The sequence below is a fragment of the Pelodiscus sinensis genome, chromosome 2 (genome assembly GCF_049634645.1).
Source record: "Pelodiscus sinensis isolate JC-2024 chromosome 2, ASM4963464v1, whole genome shotgun sequence".
Taxonomy (NCBI): Eukaryota; Metazoa; Chordata; order Testudines; family Trionychidae; genus Pelodiscus; species Pelodiscus sinensis.
The window spans coordinates 92,988,479-93,014,356 of record NC_134712.1 but is presented as its reverse complement, the minus strand read 5'-3'; the positions used below and the strand labels follow the sequence as shown (position 1 = coordinate 93,014,356).

General features: G+C 43.3%; 1 protein-coding gene across 1 annotated transcript in view; it reads left to right on the top strand.

Annotated features, from left to right (window-relative positions):
• The first annotated feature begins 1,011 nt into the window (after positions 1-1,011).
• CD226 (CD226 molecule) overlaps positions 1,012-25,878 on the top strand; it is a 95,049-nt gene continuing 70,182 nt past the window's right edge. Inside the window, exon 1 of the mRNA XM_075921041.1 lies at positions 1,012-3,167. The gene's annotated coding sequence lies outside the window, so the exon portion shown is untranslated. The remainder of the gene's footprint in view (positions 3,168-25,878) is intronic.

The window sequence follows — 25,878 nt, the reverse complement described above, 5'->3', positions numbered from 1 at the left end:
GATACAATTTGCAAGTTGATAAGGGCGTCCCTGCCTTTGAAGTGTAGCAGTGGCCCCTGGGCTGTTGTTACACTTAAAGCAAAAGCGCTGCAGGGAGCATGGGGCCAGTGGGGGGGACTCTAATGCTCTGAAAATCAGGCTGCTTTGAAACGCCGTGGGGAGCCCGGCATCAGGATCCACGTGGCATTTCAAAGCGGCAGCGCTGCATTCAGCCCAGAGTCTGGCCCCGGGCTCCATGCAGTGCTGCCGCTTTGAAGCACCCTGTCCTCCCCCCTTCCCTTCCTGCCTCTTTCTGATAGTGGCAACAAAGGGAGGAAGTGACTAGCAGACAAGTGTGTTGACTTGTCGTTCACATCCCTACTAACAATCATCTAACTGATGGGAGCATATGTACCATTTAACCGTGCCAACTTGTGAGCTGTGATGAGGTATTCATCCTCATACCAACTCTGTATGAGGGTGGTTTGGAATGGGCTACTTAACCATATAGGCCACACCTAGGTTTCCAAACCAATCAGGGGGAAGAGGTATGAAGGTCTGTCAGTGTTAGGAGTTGGTCCAGGAAAGGGAAGACTAATAGTAGGGATGTTAGCGACTAGCTGACTATCCAATAAGCAAATACTTATTGGATAGTTGAGTAGCGACTTGACTAGTCTCGTGCCCCCCCCCCCCCCTTTTTGCTGCCTCTATCAGAGAGAGGCAGAAAGGGAAGCTGTCAGTGGCAGGAGAGGCAGAGGCACACCAGGGAAACAGCATGAGCGGCAGCACTGTTTCAGTCCCCGCTTGTGCCATTCCCACTATGGGCACTTCGGCTTTTGAAATGTACAAGAGTCCCTGCTCGCCCCGTGCTCTCTGCGGTGCTTCCTCCTCCCCCTCGTTTCCTCTGAGAGGCAACAGGTGGGGGGGCAGGAGCTGGTTGATGGGGTACTCTCAACCACACCTGCTCTGTAGCTGTTAACCATCTGTGGGGTGCCACTCCCCCCCCCCCCCCCCCGTCTCTATCAGAGGCAGCAGAGGGGAATAGAGGACACTGCTGTCCTGTCCACAGGGGTCCTAGTGAGGAGTTGAGCCTCTCCCACGGATGGGCTGTTGCCACTGTGCTGCCCCTGTTCATGGTGGTCAGGGCTGGCTGCAGGCAGGGGATGCTCACAGAACAGCACCTGTCGTGTAGCAGCCCGTTTGCGGCAGACAGGGCTGTTCGCTGGGAACAGAGGCTGCTGGACTTAGCGCAAGCTGGGACCGAGCAGTCCTGACAAGCTCTGATCACTGTACCTCTGCAATTTAAATATAGTAAGAACCTAGCGGTTCTTACTACATTTAAAATGCAGAGCCACAGCGCAGGTGGCTCTGGAGCCTGCATGAACAGAACTGCTAATTTCTGGCTGAAGTGGCTCTTGGAGCTACTCCCGCTGCGGCTCTGCACAGTGGTGCTTATCGACTCATCGTATAGCGGATATAAATTGTATCCACTATACAATAAGCCAGATAGTCGCATTTTAACATCCTTACTATCTAGTAACCTAGCTAGAGGGCTAAGCCACAAATTACAAATCAAAAGACCACTGCAGCCATAGAATGACTGATGGAAGGGTGTCAAACCAAGCAGCGAGTGAACTTTGTTAGTCTGGTTTAGAATAAAGGCATGATGTTTATCCTGGTACAAGCGAGTGAGAGAGGCTGCAGTGGAAAAACTGCAGGAAAAGAGATAATGGAGCCATGTGTGGAAGTCTGCTTTGCAAAAGTCAAGGTCACTGTCCCACTTAAGGGGACTGAAAAGCAATGGAAGGGAATCCTGGCCTTACTTTCTCTGTGGGAAGTAGAGTTTTATCTGATGAGGCTAGGAGAACAGCACTATTTATATAAGCTATTGCAGGGGGATATTAGCACAGATCTCAGAGGCTGGGAAAAGAAAAAGGTTCTGAGGTTGACAATCCAGCCAAGGAAGCTTTATGTCAGTTGAGACACTCCAAAAAAGTGCAACCCTGTCTGTATATGGATAAGAAGCCTCTGTTGAGAGAGCTGGAAAGAGGTGTGCCTGTTTGTTCTGTGTGGAACTATGACATGCAGGGAGGCATATTACCCTCACAGAAATGTGGCCAAGAGAAGTGCAGGGTTCTGATTTAGGGCCTGAAAGAAGCTGGTGGACTGCATCCTCAGCTCAGATATAGCAGTATAGTGGCAGAAAGTGGTGATGACAGAAGGAACTGAAGGGAAGAAAGGTTCTTACAAAGACAAATCTGAAGGAGACAGGACTAAACACAGAGACTAGCCAGCATACAGTTGGAAACCTGACCCTGAGAGAGGATGCTAAAAGAGTCTGCAGAGCAAGGAAAGGGGCTACAAGAGAACATGGTAGCTATAAAGAAGGTCTTACAAATAGCTGTACAAGACCTAGAATATCAGAGCAAAAAAAAAAAAGTGGAAAGATAAGGGCAAACTGCTGCTCTTGATGGGTGAACTAGAGCAAGAGCAAAATGACCTAAGTGACCAAAAGCAGCTTTGGGCCTGAGCACTTCAGTCTTGATGGGGTACTCTCCCCACACCTGCTCTGTGGCAGTTAAGGTAGCTGAAATGGGGCCAATTAACCTTACAGGTTGCACCTGGAGGAAAGTCAGGCTTGACTGACAAGCTCTAATTGAGGATGAAGCCCAGCTGGGCAGGAAAAGGCTGGGCTTTTATAAAACTAGAAAATTAAGTGGGTGTGCTGGAGAGAAAGAAGAAGGCTGCTGTGGGTGCAAGGAAAACTTGGGGGCTTGTCCTTGCTGGAAAGAGTTGAGTCAGGGAAGTTGCAGGGAAGAGGGCTGTTGGAAGGCAGAGCAGGAAGAAATCCAGGGAAAGAGCAGTAAAGCTTGAATGTGTCTGTTTTGACTGCTGAGAGTAGGATTTTCTGGGCTGGAACCTGGAGTAGCAGGAGAGCTCAGGTTTTCCTGCCACTGAGTGAGGAAGTGGCATAGGCTAGGAATTGGTGTGGAGGGCTGCATAATACAGAGTCTGGAGACACACAGATAACCCAAAGGGAAAGATTAGATGGAGACCTAGTCAGCGGGCTGAACCGCTGTGAAGTATGGAAGAGAAGACCACTGCAGCAACTGAATGACCAATGGAAGAGGGTGCCAAACCAAGGATAAGAGAATCCCCAGATCCAGCCACAAGATGATACCATAGCTGTGAGTGAAACCCACTGTATAAACAAACAATACAACCTTTACAATATTTTTAAAACTTTAACTACAATGATTTGTATCCTGATTCTGAAATCTTATATTTTTAGAGTGCTGTAGCAAGCTTATTATACCTACATGTTACAAGCTTATGAAAACATCAGAGATCCTCATAAAACATTTTTCCATACTGAGCAAAGCTTAATCCGCTACCTCAGAGGACAGTCACTCCTGACATGTTTAGGGTGAGTGTGTACTGCTAAGCTCTTGTTGGCAAGGTCACCTCACCTTTCATGATAGAAGCAGTGAATATTTACACTATACATACTGTGTGTTTATGTATATACCAATGCTGCTTCCTGTCAGCGTAGTATTAGAGCCTCTACTGTGTAAAACTAGCAAAGTTCTTCATGAACTTCATGGAGACTCTGGGGGCATGTCTACACTGCATTCCTTTTTCAAGAGAGGAATGCAAATGCAGAGGAATTAAATTGCAAATGAAGCGGGGATTTGAATTTCTCATGCTTCATTTACATAATCACGTCCGGGCGCTATTTCAAAATACCCTATTTTGAAAAAAACGCTGTCTAGATGAGGATATTTAGAAAGAAAACCCTTCTTTCGAAATTAACCTTAAACCTCATTTTATAAGGACTAAGGGTAATTTCGAAAGAAGGGTTCTCTTTCGAAATAACCTCACCTAGAAAGCGTTTTTTTAATTAGGGTATTTTGAAATAGTGCCTGGATGCGATTATGCAAATGAAGCGGGGATTTGAATTTCCCACACTTCATTTGCAATTTTGCTCAGCTTCATTTGCATTCCTTTCTTGAAAGAGGACTGCAGTGTAGACATACCCTGGGTCTCCTCTTCTTGGAAAGTAAAAACTGACTTTTTTTTTTGATTGGTGGTGAATGGTTTTTTTGGGGGAGCAGGGGAGTATTTTGCTTTTGTGTGTTAGTTTCCTTGTAGGGGAAGTTATTTTTTGGATGGTGAGGTTTTAAGCTAGGAGCTATCAGTGATGTCATTCTGAGCCCACTACATGTCAGTCTTCACAATCAGGCATTCCTGTACCTGGCAACCAGAGGCGTACCCAAACTTTGCTCTGAGACAGGGCCCCACAGGAAGCCCTCTCCAAAATTTTCTGCCTCCAAGCAGGCCATGCACAAATCCCAGATCTCCCTGGAGCAGAGCTTGCAGAGGACCTCTAAAATATTTTTAAACTAGTTTATTCTGTGGCTTCAATTTTTTTCGTACTCAAAAAATGGCTAAATTTTAAAAAATATTGTTTGCCCTCTTGAAAGCTTTCATCCTATTCCCCTCAGAAATGGCAGACAGAAGTAGAACTGGCTCCATTCAGATTCAGTGCTGATATAAGGGGACTGTTAGCCCATTACCAAAACTCAGTGGGAGTCTTTTGGTTGGCCAGCTCCCAGTACCACCTGCAGACTTCCCATGATTTCAAATAGGCCAGTACCAAAAAGGGAAGAGTCTGTGAGAAATCAGGGCCATGAGATGACAGACCCCAGGGACAATGGAAAGAAGCCAACACTCCAGTTCAGCCTGATTGGCCTGTCCAACCGGTCAATGAGGAAATTAGGAGGCCATGTCCCATCCTCTGTGTGAGCTGGGATTTTCTGGATCTCTCTGAGAAAATGAGAGGGCACTAAGAAGAACAAGCTGGGTTGAGAGACAAACCTGCAGTGTCAGAGCCAGAGGCCCATATAGCCCACAGAGCACAGACCCTGTGCTAAGAAGTAGACCTGCAGTGTCAGAGCCAGACACGTGGAGCCCAAGGAGTGCAGACCCTGTGGTGAGAAGCAGACCTGCAGTGACCTGAAAGCCAAAGGGGTTAGAAAAGCAACACAAGGAGCTGAAGGCTGGCAAAGCAGTACAGTCTGCAGCTGGGTGTGTTGAGCAGCTGGGACCAGTGAAGTGGGGGGGAAAAGAGGTTCTGGGGCAGGGAGATACCACCAGCCAAGAGGCCCTGCAGGCCAAACTTGGAGAGGGATTGTAACTCCAACTGGGCAAGGGGTCCTGCCACTTAGAGCCTAAAGTCATCTGGTCACTGCCAGAGCAAGCATGTCCAACCTGCAGCCGCCCCCCTTCCCCCCCTCCCCCCTATAGCCCAGCCAGAGCCTGAGAGAGAGCCCTGGGCCGTATAAGGAACAGACTGTGAATTGTCCTTACACTCTGAAAACTGCTGTTTGTGATGTCCCCATGCTACAGAGCAGGACTGTGTGTTCTCATTTCACCTTTTTAGTTTTTTCTTTATTCTTTTATTTTTAATCAGTTGCTGTTTAATAAATTGTATTTGCTTAGAACTGTATGAAATGATCACTGGGTCAAGAAAGCATGCAGTGTGAAGAGAACACGCCGGAGTGGGAACACCCTAGCCCTTGCCCCAAGTGACTACAAGGTTGGGGATTCAGCCCCAGAAAACCTGGGCCTAGACTTGTTGGGATTTTGAGGACTCCGTTACTCAGGAGAGTGGAAGGGGAGCCCTCAGGATCAGGGAGGCCTCCTAAAATGTAAGAGCAGGGACTCAGATCCTTTTGCTGGTCCATTTCACCAGGGTAGTATAGAATCCAGGAGAGTTCCCCACAATAGTGGGACCATTCCCCCACTTACACTGAGACAGTGAAGTTCCCTTCACTGAGACCATGCCAGAATGAGTGGTATGTGACAGGAAGTGTAGATGTGTGTTGTACTATTCTCCTTGCAATAGGTTTGAACAAATCTACCATATCCCCTAGGCATGAGATTCCTGCTGGCTTTCCAATCTGCAGGAATAGGAAAATTTCTCTAGAGACCCCATAATCTCTGGGAAGAGGTTTTCCCATGGCTACTAGGCAGCAATTAATGCTCCCAGTAAGTTCCCACTCACTCTAGCAGCCCCAGCAGCAGGGAGCATGTGAATCAGATCTCTTGCTCTAGAAGATGGACCTACCTCTTCTACTCTCCAGGAGTTCTCCAAGAGTTTATAAAGTGTCTACTGTTTTCTTTAGGGAAACACTCAGGGTATACACCTGCAGACTGTCTTTACAATCTGCCTAATAATGCACTCTTCCCCTCACACTTTTTTCCATGAGGTGTTTGACCAAGTGACTAGTGAAGGCTGTTGCTTACAGCTAGCTCTTAAAGGGATAAGAACAAAGATGGAAACCCTCTCTTGAGAGATTCCCTCCCCTCTATTCCTCTGAAGGGAAGAAGAAATCTTTAAAGCTGGAGTTTTGGGTGAGAGCTTGGACTCTCAAAGAAGATTCCTAGAATTATGTGAGAATGGGGATATAATATCACACGTGATTCTTTGCAGAAAACAAAATGCCTTATTAAACAAAACAAAAAAAAAACATGTTCCTCACTGGGTTTCATGCTGTGATTAAGATGCAGTAGAAGTTCCTTGAAAAACCTGCTTGAAGATCTTAATACTCTGCCTTAAATTAATCCTGCTGTGTAGTCTCCTTAATAAAGGACATAGTTGAAGGAGTAGCTTGTGAAACTAACAGATTGATAAGACTTCAATACAGCAACTCAGTCCTGAGCATGTTAAATATAATCAGATGAATATTCTAGGAGGAAAATATTGAAATATGCCATTACAGCATTATTGTTCCAAAACTTTAAAATAGGAAAATAAACATTCTTGCTTATAGTGAAGCTATTTTCAGGAGAAGAATCCAGAGAAACCTTTGTTTTCTGCTATAAGCAGCAGCATTTTCATTACAGAGTATTCTCTTTTTGGACTTATGCTTGTATGCAGGTATTCACAAATGCATTATCATCTCTCCCTTCACACGAAAGGAATGCACGTCTTTCCTTGCCTTGTTATGCTATACCGGGTGTACAAACCATTTGTTAAAAAGCTTCAGAAATACGGTTTTGAGCGAGCAAATAGAAGGGCAATTGCAGCCCCCACAAAACTTCAGCATCTATTTTAAGTTATCCAAAGCCACATCTATTTCAGAAGAGAGGGAAGTAATATGGTAACATAAGCTGGCAGCTGTTTTTTTTCTTCCAATTTCTGTGGTTGCCGTTTTGCTGAAAAAACTGTTTTGCAGGTGCATACCAACCATACCACTAAACTACCGTTGCTTGTGGACCTTAACTATCCTTGCCATAGATTAATGCTCTGAAACTATAAAGTAGTAGATTCTCTGATCCTAAGCAAATGCAAATTAGAAGGTAGAGCAGAAGCTTGTGAGACAGTATTGCTTCTGGTGTTGTGCAATCTACGAGTAAGCAGGAGAATTATCACATTTGAAACATGGCTCACTTGCGAGTTTGAGTACAAACTTTTAAAGCATTGACCCTTTAGTTTTGAACACTAACACTTACGCAGGCCCATTGCAAAGAAGTAGTCTACAACTGATAATGCACAAAAATGGTGATGGATCATTATTGCATTCAAGTCAATGAATAGTGATGAGGTTGGGAGGCAGTTAATTGGGAACACTCCTATTGGCTTTTTAAAAAAATTACAAAAAAAACAACCCATGTGTATAACATGGTAGAGCTGGTTGGAAAGAGGTTTTTTTCTTCCTGCAAAACCACAATTTTTCATTTTTGCTCCAGGAAAATCCTAAAATTCATGTCAGGCTCTGTTGCAAAAGGTTTCAATTGAATAGCTTTTTAAACTTTTATATAGTTATCTTCCAAAGCTGAAAATACTGTAATTCTGGGGAGCTCTTCCTAAGAGGAGGTCCTAAGCCTAGTCTGAGAGAAGATATGATCTCCCTGCAGTTGCTATAGTGACAGGAAAAAATTCCCATTGTGAAGACACTTGAAATTCACAGATAAGGCAGAATTTTCCCTGACTGGCTCTGGTAGTCAGATGTTTTTGAAGTAACTCTGAAGATGGTCTGACTCTATGGAATTTTTAAAAACTGGAAAACATGTTAATCGCCTTAAATGTTCCCTTATGGATACATTTCTTTTACTCAGAATAGTATTCTGATAATTTTAATAGCAGTTAATTAATAAATTAAGAACGACATGTAAGTATCTTATGAGAGAGGGGAAGAGGGAAGCTTTATAGCCTTACTGAAAAACCACTCTTGCCCGTAGAAATTGTATATATTGACCCTTTTGAAATATTTCAGTGTTCAGCGATTTGTTTGGTCTATTTTTTTACAGAAACAATCAAATATGATGACAAAGCTGAAGTTCATATTTTTTTAAACAAAAAAGGTCAGTTGTATAAAAAATCTGCTGATGAATAGGGAAAGCAAATGTTAGTGTTCTATAATGACAATATGTTTTGTGATTTTTACATTACTCTAGTTTACTTTGGATAGTAACAGGCCAAAATGCCAAATTAACTGCTTGTATTAACCAGAACTTTAATCTGTATCAAAGCTGTAAATCTACTTAAAGGAGCTCCTACTAATATCACTGATACTAAAAGTCAGAAATCCATGTGTAGACCTGATTGCTTCCTTCAAGGATAGTAATAAGTGCCATAGTTTAGTTTATCTAAGGGAGTGTACCAGGTTTCACTGGCCTTCCTATTGTCACCTCTTGCCTAATATAAAGGGGCCTAAGTCTTTTGTTAAGTTAGCCTAGTATTTTACTAAAAAGTCTGACAAATAAAAGTAAAAAAAAAAAAAAACTTATTGGCTGTCTCTGATAAAGACTTGTGTGTAACTTAATGTAACATATGTAGAATTTTAAGTATCGGAGATAGCATTTCTAAGGAATGTTGGCTAATTGCCCTTATCCCACAATTATCCATGATACACACTAAACAATAATTTGTTTTGTTACGTGCAACCCCAGGAAATGCATTTCATTAAATTATAATTTTTCATCTCTTTATAAAGTGGGACCTGTAATTTCAGCAGACTGCACCAGAACTAGTAGTAAAGGTGGCTGCAGTATGCTCTGTATTATCTGTCTATATGCAACCCTTTGGCTATTGATAGATTGCCACTGCAGCTTTCATCTGGGCTATCTAACTAGCAAGGGAAGTTTTGAGGATGCTGTTTATTCATTCCACATTTTCGTGTTTTTTCTAGTATCTACTTTTCTTCCTCATGTAATCTTAAAATATTGATCTAAATAAATAAAACCCATTTTAATAAGTATTTTAGCAGTAATATTAAATAGTTACTCCCCTTGGCAATGTGTAGAAATCAAGACAAGGTGTGCTATAAAATATTTCCTTGAACAAATAGTGTACCATAAAACACCAGCAATAATTCTGTGTATATGTAATAAATAACTGTGTATTTACATGGATCAAAAGGGATCAGATGATAGCATGGAAAATCTTGTCCTGTTATGAGTGTGAAGATTTCTTGCATTAGATATTACTGTTTTAGAAAGGGAGGTTGCAAATGCTCTCAGGTGTTGCAAACAAAAGTGTATTCTGCAATGTATAGAGTTTAAAACAACAATGTAAGAAATAATGTGAAAGGGGTCTGAGTTCATCACCCATGCTACTGAAAAACCACAGATTGGTAGATAACCTGTCAGCTTCTTGAAAACCTTGCTGTAGCAAAAACCCCACTAGCCTTTTCATTTGCAATAAAATGTGACTGCTGTTAAAGGGGGGAAGGGAATATTTTACAACTAAGATATCTTCTTTTGAGGCTCTGTGCACACTCATTCCTCTCTCCCTCCATCTGACCTTTTCCCCTATATAAAATCTGCCAAGCCCTCTGCTGGTTTAATACATAACAAGCAGATTCTAGTCCCAGTAGCACCTCTCTAAATAGGAGTGCTGACAGCCTCCTGATCCCTGGGCAAATCATGGCGGGGGACTGACTGTGCTCTCAGAAGGGGTGGGACTTTGGGTGGAAGGGATGGTCAGAGCTGCCAGCCCTCTGCACCGCCTGTAGCATACTGACCCCTCCAGCTCTCAGAGCCGCATGGTGCGTGCAGCACTTTGGCAGTGATTTAAAGGGCCCAGGGTTCTGGCCGCTGCACAGTAGCAGCAGCAGCAGTGACTGGAATTGCTGGGCCCTGGGTCAACTGCCTCCTTTGCCTCCCCTCTCCCCCACTTTGGTGGGCCTGTCTTTAAATCTTGGGTAACTGCAGCAAAAAGCAGCTCAAAGGGACTGGCAAACCCAGCTCCAATAGGCCACTGGTAGTGCAGTTCAGAAGAGTGCTGCAGTCACACAGGAACAGCCAGGCAGCCCCACTGCCAAGTTAGGACATGGCCCTTCTTCCCACCAACCTCTCCACCTCCCTCAGAACTGCCTGCCCAGCAGCCCTTTTCCCACCCACTCAAGCCTTCCCCCACCCAGGGAGCATGGGCAGTAAAAGGTCTGGTTGGCTCTTCACCTCATGTTCCTTTCCTTCTAGAGAACATTCCATGCCCTCTGGGAGTCGCTTACCCCACTTGCCACGGCCCCCTTATACTGTCCTCTACGCAGCCCTTCAACTGAGCTCCTCAAAAGGGCCGTCTGAGTCATGCACATATGCTGCCATGTGGGCTGCCACTTCCCTGCATCCCAGACCCCAATCCCCACTAACAGAACTTTTGGTTTCCAGTCAGTACGTCTGACCGAACTCTGCCAGGCCGGGACAAGAATTATTAATCCTGCTATACTTAGGCCTTTATCCTGCAGTGGGACTATTCATGTGTATACTGATCGCAAGTCAGTGACCTCGGTTCTTTAAAAATTCGTGCTCAGGTGGGAAAACGATCCAGAAGTGAGAGGGTGATGTGAGTGCTCGCTCTTGCATCAATAGGTACAGCCTCAATAGAATCAACATAGCTCAGTAGTCTCCACTCAGCTTTTTAAATTTGTAGTTTGCATAGGGCCATAATACCTCTACCTGATAACATCAGAGCATAAGACTGTAGCAAGGCTAGTATGGGTCTGTAGCAAACTTTTGTAGACCCTGCGGTCTGGCTGTTGTGCACCTGCAAAATACATTGTGTTGTACAAAACTCCACAGAAGTGCAGAATATTGCCCTATCTATGCTACTATACAAAATATCTTTGAAGGGCCTGGCTCAGTTATATCACAAATTAACACTTGAAATTATATGCTCCATAAAAATTGGAAGATTAGAAATAAAATTGCTTTAAGGCCTCTTTCATCAAATTCTTAATATGCTCAGAAATGTTTGCTTGTATTGTACTACTTGAAAAATCTAGTGACACGACTATCAATATCCTATTTGTTCAATGTTTTACAGTTGAAATGACAAATCCCACTGCTTTGTCACAAATTATCACTCATGACTGGTGGACTACTGTACGTGGGCTGTTATAAGTGGAGCAATCTGCAACCTTCTCTGCAAAAGCCAAATTAATATGCAAGAACAAGCAGAGTTGTTCACTATCAAGTCATTGCAGCATGAAACAACTAAGACCAGTGTTATTGGCCTTTAGTTTAAGACTGCTCGTAACTCTGATCTAAAATAGTTTATTTTGTATATTCCCATTTCTCCGCTTATTTGTGTGGGCCTTGCCTAGAAGATGATAAAGAAAAAAATACTTTTTTAAACTAGGTAAACATTTTTGTATTATCACAAAGACAGGTCATATGTATAGTATGAGATTACTCTGAACTCATTTTTTTTGTTTTGTTTTTTTTGAAATCTTTATTTCTAATGGCAGAAATCCTGCAAACTGTGTGAATGAAAAATAAGACACTGCATGTTTTTCATCCTTTAGAGTGCTATATTGTTCCTAGATTGTGTTTTATCATGAAGGATCATAAAGCATATGGCATGTCCTTGCAATTGGTACACTGAGTACTATGCATCCATGACAACAAGTTTAACAGCAAGTGTTTGAGGGCTGTTACATTAGTGATGTAAATGGAAAGATTTCCTTTGAAGTCATGAGCATTGGACCAGAACAAAATATCATTGTATAGATGACCATAACAATGGAAAGTGCATAGGGAATTAAAGGGAAAATGTAATTGTCCAGCACACAGGTCCCTATGATCTGCACCTGGGAGGTGTATCACAGCAGCAGAGAAGCCCCTAACCCTAAGCTGGGGGCATTGGCTCAACAATGTCTAGACAGAAAAATGGCACATACTGAATTGCCAATCCAGTTCCTTGAATTTTCCTTCACTATCTGCAGACAAGTACTAATTGCACCAGTTCTTGCTTAAATGCTTAGAGTTGAGATCACAACCTGAAGTAGAAATAGTATGGCTGTAATAGTAAATAGTGTTTTTTGTGGTAAATATCTGAGATTCAAATTCATATTACTGGTACTGAAAGGAACTTGGAAAAGAAACTATTTAGGGTGTTACAGTTTGGATTAATTTTTTTCTTATCTTTTGCATGCTTGCTAATGACCTGCTGTATTTCATTGCTGCATTCTGGAGACTTTTTAATAGAACCCATCACTATAAATAATACTGTCTGGCTCATGACAGTGGTGTCATCCTGAGGACAGATGGATGTGCTTGCTGTATTAAACGGTTTCTCAAAATGACCCACAATCATCATGACTGAAAAAAAGAACCCCTTTCTGAGTAAGACATTAGTTATTTCTTTATTACAGATTAATTTGCTGTAACTTGTCTGCAACTTCCCACACTTTCTAGAAGTGCATTTAAAAGAAAAGATTTAGGCATCATCTACACACACATTTTGTATTTGTATAACAATTTTTTTCTAATACAATTTTATACTTGAGCAAGCCTTGGTACAGATGTAGTTATACTAATGTAAAGATGCCTTATATGAGTATAACTTACTCCCTTTCCCATATGGGAATGAGTCAGAACAGAGTGCCTTCATGCCAATATAAATGTAATATTATGTTTTACTGCTTTAACTACTTTGGCATAAAGTGGTACAACTTTTCCTAGGTCCTTAGTCCTTTGTTTTCTTTATTGAGAATAAAGGGAATAGAAGTGTCTTGTTCACTTTTCTCCTGCTTAAATGTCCTCATTCCCCCATCATCCTGCAAAGTTATGAAAATGGTTCATTTCTGGGTTAAGCCAGAATTTTGTTTTCTTCCGATTTCTAAAGAAACATACCAATCTGATTTAGAGTGACGGTTAATGGAACCAAGGTAAAGTGAAAAATTGCAAAGGCTAGAATGTTTAGTAGAGCTACAGCAAGGTTCACCAATGAATCACTCTGTGTAAAATGTACCTATCTGTAAAATTGGGCTAACTACCTACCTCACTTTGGCATTATGAAGCTTAATTTGTTTGTGCTTTGAAATCCTTGCATAAAATGTTTCTACACACAGAGTATTTTGTTTTATCATGTGGTCAACAAATTTTACTGCTGCTACTCTGCAAGAAGGTATTTTCTCAGTAGTTCATTCACCAAAAAGAAGAAAATGTATACTTGGGAGACACTGGAGATAAAGCACAAAATGTAAGTAAAGTACGATCAATGTAAACAGGAATTTTAATTGGGACTGATTTAGACACATCAGTGCAAAACACTTGATTTTTTTTCTCCAAACACAGAAGGGACTGATGTGAACATGAAACTTAGTGTCAGTGTGTCATGCCTCCAAATTAGTTCTCACATTGCTAAAATCATGCACACAACATCCCATTGGTGGCATTTAAAATGTTTGAGAAGATGAGGTTTATACAAAAAATAGGTATCTGGCAGGATATCTGTATCTATGGCCAACATAAGTCAGGGGATCTCAATGTTTTTCTTGTTGAGGCCCCCCCACTTAAACTCTGGGACTGGGTAGGACCGGGGGTAGGGAGGGAACTAGGGCCTTTGAGCACTCTTGGGCACAGGTATAGTTTGACTTTTTGGGGGAGTGTTTTCTCCCACTCCAGTTTGAGCCTTCATAGATACTGTACAATAAGGTAAGTACCTTGTATTGTGGATTAATTTTCCTTTTTTCTGTCCCAGGACTTCCTCAAGCAGCTGGTTACCATCTTAAAACTTCAAGTGGAGGAACTTGAGGAGCTGGAGGTTACACTTTTCAGGGATTGGATCTATCAGCCAGGGCCAGGGTGGCTTTACCCCTCCACAATGGGGTTGCCAAGATCATCAAGGCCTTGTTGCAAATGCCCTGCTCCATTCTCCCTATATCTAAAAGGGCAGAATGAAAATATTTTGTTCTGGTGAAGGGACATGAGTATTTGTACTCCTACTCAGTTCCTAACTCCCTGGTTTTGGAAGCTAACCACTGGGAGTGGTAATGCCAGCCTAGGGTGACTCCAAAAATAAAGATTTAAAGAGCTTCGACTTATTCAGGAGAAAGCTTTATTGGTCTTCCAGCTTAATGCTTCAGGTGATGAATCATCAGGCCTTTATAGCCTGCCACATGTTAATATAATGGGATATCACCAAGTCTGGGTCCTCTCTTGGAGGACACAAAGGAGTTTAGGGCATTGGAAGTAGGGGCAATGGCTATAAGGGCTGCATTAAAGGCCATGTGTCATGGCGGTTCAGTCCATGGCGTTGGCCATTTCCATACAGATTGGATTGTGGCTGTTTCTCTCAGGAATTTCGCCTGAGGTGCAAAAGTCCCTACAGAATCTCCCCTTCGATGGAGTGGCTCTGTTTTGCAGAACAGAAACTCCACAGACTAAAGCACACCTGCACAACCCTCCGCACCCTTGGCCTCTATGATCTGGGACTGGCTCAGAAGAAGTTCTGATCTTAAACCCTATTGGTTCAGCCTTCCCTGCCTCAACGGGATTTGGGGCAGAGTAAATATAAGGAGTTCAGAAAGACACTATCCAAGTCTTGCTCCTCCATGTAGCCTGACTCCTGTCTGAAGTCTGCCTCAAGACGATGTACCTCTTACACCACCAGATCCTGCCCGGTGACCTTTTCACACAACCTGTGCCCTTCTGGCTTTGGTACTCTATCGCTACTGACTACTGGGTCATAAGCGTGATGGAGCAGTGCTTTATCTTCCAGCTGTCCTTTATTCCTCCATGCCCTTCTTGGTCGTCTTCTCACAACATACTCTTTAAGCAATAAAGTGAGAGATTACTCAAACAGGAGGCAATGGACAAGATTCCACAGGGCTATTGGAACCAAGGGTTTTATTCCCACTACTTTTTCACCTCAAGGCTAAGGAGGGGGCGGCTTTGGCCCATTCTGGACCTGTGGCGATTGAACCGTTACCTGATGAAGCTCACGTTCTGTATGGTCTCTCTGGCCTCTATTACTCCCTTTCTGGATTTAGGAGACTGGTACATCACCCTCAGTCTTAAGGATGCTTACTTTCACATTGCCACTTTCGAAGGTCACTGAGGTTTCCTGTCCTTCATGGTGGATGCAAACCACTACCGATTTGCAGTCCTCCCATTTGGCCTTGCCAAGGAGTCTCAGGTTTTTACCAAATGTATGTCAGTGGTGGCTGCCCATCTCAGATCCTTACCTGGACAATTGGCTGGTCAAAGAGGATTCCTACTTGAATGTCCGCATGCAGATGGATCTTCTGCTCCACCTATGTCTTGTCCTGTTGATAAATGCAGAAAAGGCACAGTTAGTGTCAATACAACTCAGAGTTTATAGGTGCAGTGCTGGGCTTGACACTGACCCAGGTCTTCCTCCTTCCAGACAGGTTTCATGACCTCATAGACTTCATGAACTGCCTGCGCACTTTGCTGACCACTGCGGCCAGGGTATGTCTTCAGTTATTCAGGCACGTGGTGGCATCCACTAACATAGTTAAATAATCCAGGCTACGTATGCGTCCCCTCCAGCTATGGCTGGTATTGGTCTATACCCTCTCCAGACACCTCGGGATAGGGTGATAATGGTACTGGCTTCAGGACTTGATTCTCTCACCTAGTGGATGGTCTCGGCAACATTTTGGCAGGAGCACTGTTCCGAGCCCCTCCCCACTTTCTTGAGCTGGTATTGGACACCTCAGATCTGGGCTGGGGCATCCATCTGGGTGATGTCCAGACCCAGGATACGTGGATCATGCAGGAATCCCCCCTCCATATAAACATCAAGGAGCTGTGAGTGGCTTGCAGGGATGTCTTCCTCCCTCACCTGGCAGGCAAAGTGGTAAGGGAGTTCACAGACAACATGCCCTCGATGTTTTATGACAACTGCTGGGGGACCCCTGGTTGGGTGTGCTGTCCCAGGCGGCGATCCATCACTGGTACTTTTGCATCCTACATGGCTTTCATCTGGTGGCCTGTCACCTCGTGCACACAGGAAACCTGAACAAAGGAGTTTTCCTCTCACCATGAGCTCTTCTCTCCCTGCTTTATCTACAAATTGCTGCCATGCTCTTCCAGAAGTGAGGCGCTCTCCAGGTAGACCTCTTTGCCACAGCACCCTCGATGAAGTGTCACCGCTTCTGCTCCAGGTGCCAACTGGATGAGGGGTCCCTGGGAGATGCCTTCCGCATCCAGTGGCCCTGTTATATGTGGTTCCTCTGATCCCTCTCATCCCCAGGGTCCTGGGCAAGGCTAAGCAGGACAGATCCAGAGTCCTTCTCATCATGCCAGCATTGGTATGCCTCTTTACTAAGCCTCATGGTGTGCCTCCTACCCCCGTGCCCTCTGCTGCTCTGCCCAGACCTCCTCTCTCAGGATCATGGCTGCCTTCTTCCCCTGGACCTACTGTCACTTCACCTTGCAACATGGCTGACAGCAGAGGAGCACTCCTGTGCGGATGCAGTTCAGCAAGTTGACTAGGCAGATGTAAGTGGATTCAGCAGTGTGGCCTTGCTCCTGCTGAGACTCACATCCAGACTGTTTGATTATCTTCTCCACTTGTAGGAGGAAGGTTTAGCTCTGTCACTTGGCAGTGATCCCGGCTTTTCACTGGGCAATCCAAGGCCAGTCTGTATTTTCCCACGACATGATGGTTAGGTTTCTCCTAGGCCACAAGAGTCTCTTCCTGCATTTATGGCCACCTGTTCTTCAATGTGACCTTACTCTGGTCCTCTCTAAGCTTACTGGGCCACACTTCAAACCAATGACCACATGTTTCTTTCTACACCTCTCCTGGAAGGTGCTTTTCTCATGGCTGTTACACCAGCTAGTGGTGTCTTCTAGTTGCAGACCTTGGTCTTGGGACCCCCATATGTGGTGTTCTATAAAGACAAAGTACAGCTGTGACCCCACCCTTCTTTGCTACCTAAGGTAGTCTCCACCTTCAGTAAGGTTCAGGATATCTGCTTCATGATCACTGAGGAGTGGTAGCTGAAAGCCCTGGATGTTTGCACATTCTACATTGACAGAACAAAGCAGTTTCAAAACTCTCTAGAGCTCTTTGTCACCTTCGTTGAGCAGATGAAAGGGCTTTCAGTATCCATACAGCGACTTTTTATTGGATAACCTCCTGCCAACTGATAGGATTTCCAAGTGCAGGAGCTCAGCTGCCCCCATTAGTCATGGCTCATTCGAGGAGAGCGCAAACATCCTTGGTGGCCTTCCTAGCCAATGTTCCTATCCTGGATATTTGTAAGGCTGCAACATGGTTGTCAGTGCATGCCTTTGTGTATGACAATGCCCTCCTGCAACAAGCCCGAGAAAATGCTACCTTCGAAAGAGTGGTGTTGCAGTCAGCAGACCAGTGAACTCCTCCCTCTTTCAGAAATACTGTTTTTAGACACCTACGTTGGATGGACATGAGAAATCATTTGAAGAAGAAAAGGCAGTTTCTGTAACTGGTGTTTTTCAAGACGTGTTGTTGCTCATGTCCATTCAACATCCTGCCCTCTTTCCCCACTGTTGGAGTTGTTTGGCAAGAAGGAAATGAGGGTGATTATTTCTTTGTCTCTCTCTCTCTCTTTAACTTTCCATTGATCTTTGGGAAGTATGATAAAGGAGCAGTCAAGACAGCCTCCATTTTTATTTTAAGCTAATATACATAAGGTTATCTTAAGTTTCTTTTCATAATTATTATTCTTCCTGTTTCACAACCATAAAAAATAAAACAAGCTGTGCCCAACTTCACAGTTAATTACATTATGGATGTCGTGCTTTTACTACATTCCTGGTTAAGATTATTCCACCAACTACTAAATCTTGTGGTTAGGAAATTTATCCTACTAATTTTTTCCCTTTGTTCAGCCACAATCCATTAATCATAGTCCTTCTCAGCCAATAAAATGAGCTTTCTGAATCTCAACATTTCAATGACATCTGTGCATACATTGCTTTGTATCCTTCTGTCACCAGAAATCTGTAATTTCCTGACACATTTGGGTACCCAAGTGATGCTGGGAATTATCATTTGCAGTTAATGTTGCCTAGCATCAGAAATGTAAAAATAAAATGTGTTATCTGTCTTTCTAAGAGTTATCACTAATGGCCTTTTTTCTAGCATGAGCATATGGTTTAAGAAAATCTCACAACACTCAGCTGATTTGACACCACTTTATTAAACTGATTTTTGTTCCCCATGGCTTGTTGAAATGCTAGAGAACTCCTGTGCAGTGGATCATTAAGTTGTCAGTATTGTAACTACAGTGTATTAATTCCATCTGTTGCTATGAACTGAGTTTATAGAAAGCCTTGGATACATAATTCTCTTGCCAATAATGTATGTTCCTAAGGCAAATGGGAAACTGTACAGTAAGTGTGTTCATTTCAAAAGGTACTATTTTATAGTGTTGCCTAAAAGAAATTATTGTGATTAAATCTATAGGACTAATTTGAAGATGTACAATGCTCTCAAGAGTCACTTTCTCTCCTTTCCGGTTATAGGCAAGGTCAGATTGGATTCCATTTCCTCCCCTTTGAGTCATCCTTGCCACCATGTCTCTAAAATATGATTGTATTCAATTTGTAACTTTCTCCCCCTCTGTGTTTAGAGTAATAGATGGTATTAACATATTCTTTCCTTTTGAGGTTAATGAATACACGCTAAAGATTTCTATCCATTATGTTAGTGAGTCAGACATGTTTACGAAATTAATCCAATATTATTTTAGGATTTATTGATTTAGTTGAATTACATGGTGGACAGGGAAAAAAACAAATTAAATTAAAGTATCTTTAGCCTGCTGCAGCAGTGAGACATCCTGCTTGGAGAGACTGTGAAATGGTAAACAGCAGGAGAAGTGATTTCCCTGGTGAGGGGGTTCATATGACACAAGAAACCTATCATTTATAAGGAAACAGGTGTATCTCTTGGTTTTTAATTGATCCATTGTTTCTACTTCAATAAGCCTGGCTTCTTTGTGAAAATTCAGGTAAGTCCAGGGAAAATGAAAAATGATTTTTTCCTTTGCTTGATTTATCATTTTTACTTAAGCCTTGACAAATTTAAGACTTGTTTATTTGTAATGAATATTACTGTCCCTTTTCAAACCATATGGCTAGTCAAATTTGGGGGCTCCTGAGATATTCCAGCTGGAAGTAAAAGGAGACAGAATCTAATAATTTTGTTTAATTACAAGAAATGTACGAAGTACTGCCTCTCTGAACATAGTGCTGGGGGTTTTTTTTAGCTTTGAATCCCCAAGCTTCTTCACCCAACTGAACTAGAGGTTTCTCACTAGCCTTTTGTAAGGTTATAGTATGCTCACCAGTTACAGCTTAGCTTAGCTTTTTTGCCTCAGTTCCTCTCTGTTCTTGATTGCTATGTGTTTTCACTCCTTCCCCCCCTCCTCCCCACCCCACACACGTGGCCACAATACCCAGTGGAATTTCTCTACCCCAGTAATTCCCAATCTTTTTTTTTATACTGCAGACCGGCAAACTCATTCTAAAACTTTTGGTGGACTGGTATAGAGACATTTGCATATTCATTATGGTAATTAATTTTAAGCAGCCATGTGGTGTTTTACGTTGCATCTGTATGCACACACTAAGGGAACCAGGGGGAAGGAGGAAGGGAAAAGGGAAGAAGGGAGCGAGGAGGGTGAGCGAAAGAGGGGACCTCGCCGGGGAGAGGCTGGGCTGAAAGCAGTGGGGTGCTGACTCCGTCCTGGAGGGCTTCTCCCGCCTTGTCCCCTCTACCCCACCTCAGCCATGTAGGTAGTGGTGACCCCTGCTCCACCCTGGCTGCCGCCTCATGGGGTCCCTGAGCCAGTCCCCAGGGCTCAGCACGGCTGGGTGGCAGAGGTCCCTGTGTGTGCTGGGAGGAGCTGGAGGAAGGCTCCCACTGAGTGGGGAGGAAGTTGCCTGGCCATGCCACCATGGGCAGGAGGAAAATGGGCTCGTGGGATGGCTGGTTCCTCTGCCTCACCTCCTGCATGAGAAATGGGCTGGGAGACTGGCCTGGGGATGCCTGGGAGTTTCTCCTCTGTCACAGCTGCCCTCCATGCAGCATTGGGTCCAGCCACCTGAACAGCCACCCTCCACGTAGCCCAGTCAGCCTGGTTGCTAGAGCTGGAACTGGAGCCACAATAAGGCTGCCCCAGTAGGGACAGCCTCACTGTGGTCCAGGCTCCAGCCACAGTACTCCGGGGCAGCCACCTGCCACGCTACTCACCCGCCACACCACTCACTGTGCTGCTGTGCAGAGAAGTAGGCGGACAGATTTTTTTTGCATGTATGCAGGCGCACACCTCTTACAAGAAACTATGCTCTCCAGCAGCCAGAGTTCAATTAGCAACTGGGGGCATGGCCTGGCAGTGTATTTCAGCTCAGCAAACAGTGATTCGCAGCTTGCCACAGGTCCCACATTAGTTGGGAACCGCTACTCTACCCTTCATGGTGCTGGTCTCGGATAAGGCTATCTTAGGCTTTGTTTTAGTTGTGACCCCGTAACTGTCTCCCATAGCTATCTAAAATGAATGGCATAGAATCACAGAAGGACTGGAAGAGGCCTCAGTAGGTCCTCGAGTCCACTCCTATGCATTCAGGACAAGGCTACATAATAAATAAACCATTCCTGATGGGGTTTTGTCTACTACAACCTGTTCTAGGGAGGTTCCATCATTTAAAGTTTTAAAAAATATTTGTTCCAGTGCTTCACTGTCTGGCAGTTGAGAAATTTTTCCTCACATTCAACCTAAGCCTTCATTGCAGGAATTTAAACCCAATGCTGCTGCTTCTATTCTCAGAGATTAACAAGAACAAATGTTCACCCTCCTCTTCGTAATAAGTCTTCAAATACATAAAAGCTTATTTCCCCACTATTATTTCTTCTCTAGAAGGTTAAAACCCAGTTTTTTAACCTTCCCTTGTAGGTCATATTTTCTAGACCTTTCATCATTTTTGTTGCTTTCCCCTGGACTTCTCCCATTTATCCACTTCTTTCCTGAAATGTGGTGTTCAAAACTGGGCACATTAGTTCACCTGAAGATTTATCAGTGCAGGGAAGAGTGGAAGAGTTACTTCTCACGTGTTGCTTAAAACATTTCTGCTAATATAGCCCAGAAGGATGGGGTTTTCTTTTGCACTAGTGATACATTGATGACTCACATTTATCTGTGAGCCACCCTAACCACCACATTTCTTCCGTCCTTGCAGATCCTGCAGCATTCTCTGTCATTTCTCATGGATGTACAGTAATACAATACTTCACCCTTCCATAGCATTATAGATGTTTACTTAAATTATTTCCACGACTTGCTTCAAAACAGCTCAGTGCATTAGGTATTGTCTGTACTTTGCAGGTTGCGAAATTGATGCACTTGAAGATTAAGTGACGTGCTCAAAGTCACACCGCAGAAGTATTTGAGAGCCAAGAATAGAGTTTCTAATATGTTTGTGTACTGTAAGACCCTACTTCCTCCTTTAAAAAAAAATCTACTAAGTGCATTTATTGTTGGAGTGATGGTCTTGCAATAAGAAACTATGGTTTCTTTGGGGGAAAGTTTCATAATTTCTCCATATCAACAAAGAAAGATCTAGACAAAATGCCAGGTAATCTCTGCAGTTCATGAACAGAAATTTATTTTTCTTTTTAGCCTATTATATTAGAATGAAAGTAGAGGACCAGTTCATTAAATGAGATTGATAGGTGTCGTCAAAATACAGAGTTTTCAGGTTTTATCAGAATTGCTTCCCCAGATTCTGCAGAAGTTGAGTATTTTACTTATTCGTCTGCCCCTAACTAATAAGTGTAGCTCTTTCAGACAATTGATGGCTGCTCTTCTACTCCCTGGTTGTTTTTCTTGTACCCACTGTTGGCTTATTTTCTCCAGGTGTTTCTCTAGGGAGTCAGGATGCCAGCATTGGGAAGATGGAAGAGAGGACAGACACTAGAAACTGGGAAGATGGTGGCCGCCCAGTATGTGACTACCAGCTTAACTACAGGACTGCCAGCTCTCAGTAATAGTGGCCTTAGCCCCCAATTCTGCCAAAAGCTCTGATAAGAGGAAAGTTATGGGTGTGTTGGAGAGAGTGAAAGTAGACACTTGAAGCATGGAGCTGAAAGAGTCATTGCTTCATTTAAAACTATTCCTATTTGATTCCGCCAAAAACTACTTTTGTTTTATGACTAAAATTGGGAGTATGAACTCTGCCAGAGACCCCATCACTCTTCAGGCTATGGAGAATATCTGGCTTTGATTTTTTTTTTTTTTTTTTTTTGTATAATGCTTACCACTGAGTTTAATCTATGGGCACATAGCAGCTATTTTTTACACTATTTTCCTTTAGGACAACTACGTATTCTTTGTACATTATCTGACACTTGATGCCTTCTGTTCTCAGAGAACAAATAAGTAACACTTACAATGTCAGTTCTTCCAAAGGAATAGACCCTGTTTCCCCCAGGTACAATTTATGTATTAGAAGGACATAGAATCTTCTAATGAACGGAAAAATAGCAGACAATTAGGTATGGGACTCATGTCCTCAGTTCACTTTTATATTTTATTTTAGATACTCTGTTACCCAGCAACTGCAATATGTACCTTGCAATTCAGCATTTTGTTATGCAAATGCTTAAAAATGTATATCTCTTAAAAGCATGTGAATAGAAAACTCCTATGGAATGTATTAAAATATCCTTTCTGAAGCATTTGTAACCCAAACTATCCATTTTACAGGAATTGATACAATTCTGAAGGTTTTAAAATAAACTTCTTTGTTTTCCTGAGGGTCAAGAAACTGGACAGAATTCACTAGAGTGTAAAGATTGAAAGTGTGTTTTTTAGCATCTGGACTGCAATATATTTTAAATATTAGGCGAAAAAAAGGCTCCTAGGGCAATCTGTTTACAGCATGTTTTGGAAATACAATTAAAGTGCCTAGCGTAAAAGATAGAAGCCTCTTTCTCATTTAACTGGTGTGGAACTTGAAGGTAAATAATTTATATTGAAATCTCTCAGTCCTATCCCCACTTGTCTATAAAATTCTTCTTTAATGGTTGATTATCCTGCTTGTTTACAATTAATTTGTGACTAATTCAACTAATCTACTCATCTTTGTTTTTCACAGTACATGTTATAAAAGTTAAATATTTGAGTGAGCAAAATTTCTTTGCCATCATACTCACTTACATAAAAGCAAATATGTTCTGTCCTCACTTTCCTCTGTGTTAGTGACAGTATTAATATAGATCAGCTGTTAATGGTATACTAGAATAGAAATTTTTACAATAGACAAACTGTTTTCCCATAAGGTCTCAGTCTTTATAGGTTTTGGTGGTGTCACTCAATAGTGCAATATCATAAATCCTAGATCTTCTAGGCATTTGTCATCTACCCATGTGATGCTAGTGTTAGTGTTGTCAGTACTTCATTGTGGCAACTCCAAGCAGCAGCCCTGTTTTCACCATTGTCCATGTTGAACCAATTTATTGCTATTGCTCACTCTTACAGTGCCCTCTGCATCTCTGTGCATAGCCATAGCTGGAATTCCATAAGCCTGAATAACATTCCACAATGTATGTCGATGTAGCCTATAAAATGCATTTTACAAATAAATGTGAGGAATAGAGATCACTCAAGAGAAACCTTAAACAGGCCCCTCAGCTCAATCTAAGAACATAAGAATAGCCATACAGGGTCAGACAAATCATCCATTTAGCACCAGTGTCTGGTCTTCTAACTGAAATGCCAGATACTTCAGAGAGAATTAATACATTAAGTTTTCAAGTGATTCATTTCCCCCAGCCTCCTTGACCACTCCCAACTTCTGAAATTCAGAGCCTGGAGCCACCAGTAGCATGGGCTTACAACTCTGGCCATCTTTTCTAATAGTCGTTTATGGACATATCCTTCAGGGACTTACCTAATTCTTTTTTCAACCTATATTTTTGACTCTCAACTTCTCTTGGCAACTAGTTCCACATGTTGAATGTGTGTTGTGTGAAGCACTACTTCCCTATGTTTATTTTTAAACCTTCTGCCTATTAATCTCAATACCATGAAGCAAACAAAAGCAGAAGCAAATAAGAAAGAGGGACGACAGTGACAGGTTTCTATTCTGCTTACTAACATTGGCATGAAAAAGGATATAATAATCATAATGGCGGGAACTTGGACCCTTGAATTGTTTGCAGGGGATTCTGGAGAAGCTGACTCATGCTTCTGCTCCTCATCCCATATGAGCTCCTGACATGCTAGCTTATTTTCCTCCCTTAAGCTGCCACACCACTTCCCCATTCTATTCTACCAAATCCTCTGCTAACAAGGTATTGAACTGCTTCTTTCCTGCTTTCTTCTCCTGGTGTCTCCATGGCTCCTGGGCCCTCCTATGGGAAGTATTAAAAGTAGGATGATCTCCTTTCCCCCCCCCCCCCCCTTTCCTTAATGCAGCTGTCAAAGTGGCCCTATGCAGTAGCCTGGGGGCCTCCCAGTAGCTCTGCTGTATTTGTAAGAGATCTAGCTGCAGCTGATGCACTTGCTCAGAAACCCTAATACAAATCCCATGCACCAATTTGCTTTCAAGAATGTAAATAAAAACACAACCTATGTCAAGACATACCAAATTCGCAGTCCATTTTGGTCAGTTTCATGGTGTGGCTGGGCATCTGCCTCTACACTGGTTCTACAAGGGCTAAGACCGGTCTAGGGAAGCTGAGTGGTAGCTGGCACAGGTGGGGTTGCAGATGGTTAGGGCACATCTGACCCTGATAAAAGGGCAGCCACGGACTAGAGAAGGGAAGCTACTGCAAGGAGCCTGAGTGGGGAAGGCTGGCTTTCTACAGGGCTGCACAGCTAGCAATAGGAACAGCCTTGCTACATCTGGCAGTCTCAAGATCCTGGGAGGAGAGTGTGTGGGGCAGGAGCCAAAGCTGTGAGGCTGTAAGGGAAGTAACCCAGGGAAGCAGGAGATGTTAGGGTTGGAGGAGCAGCAGTGAGAGGCTGCCGCTTAAGGGTCCCTGAGTTAGAGGCCCGGATAGCTTATGGAGCTGGACAAACCTTTCCTTCCTCCCCTCCCCACCTCATCTTTACTGCTCTTGCACTTGTCAGTGATGAAGGTGGCCAAGATAGCCAGCAGTTTGACACTGGGGTGGGAGGCTGAACTGAGGATTGCAGTGGGCCTCCGATTGAGTGACAAGACAGTGGGTTGCTGCTCCCCCAGGAGAGAGGAGGCAATAGAGTTGGGGCTCAGCCTGAGGGTTGTGTCACAAGGTGGATTCTGTGGCTCAAAAATTATGCAGGTCTGGGCAGGGAGTGATCTAGAAGTGATGTGGCAAGATACCACTAGCAGGGTGTGTCTAGACTACATGCCTCCTTCGACGGAGGCATGTAGATTAGCCAGATCGGAAGAGGGAAATGAAGCCGCGATTAAAATAATCGCGGCTTTCTTTAAATTTAAATGGCTGCCCCGATCTGCCGATCAGCTGTTTGTCGGCAGATCGGGGGAGTCTGGACGCGATGCCCCGACAAAGAAGCCTTTCTTCATCGACACAGGTAAGCCTCGTGAAACCAGGCTTACCTGTGTCGATGAAGAAAGGCTTCTTTGTCGGGGCATCGCGTCCAG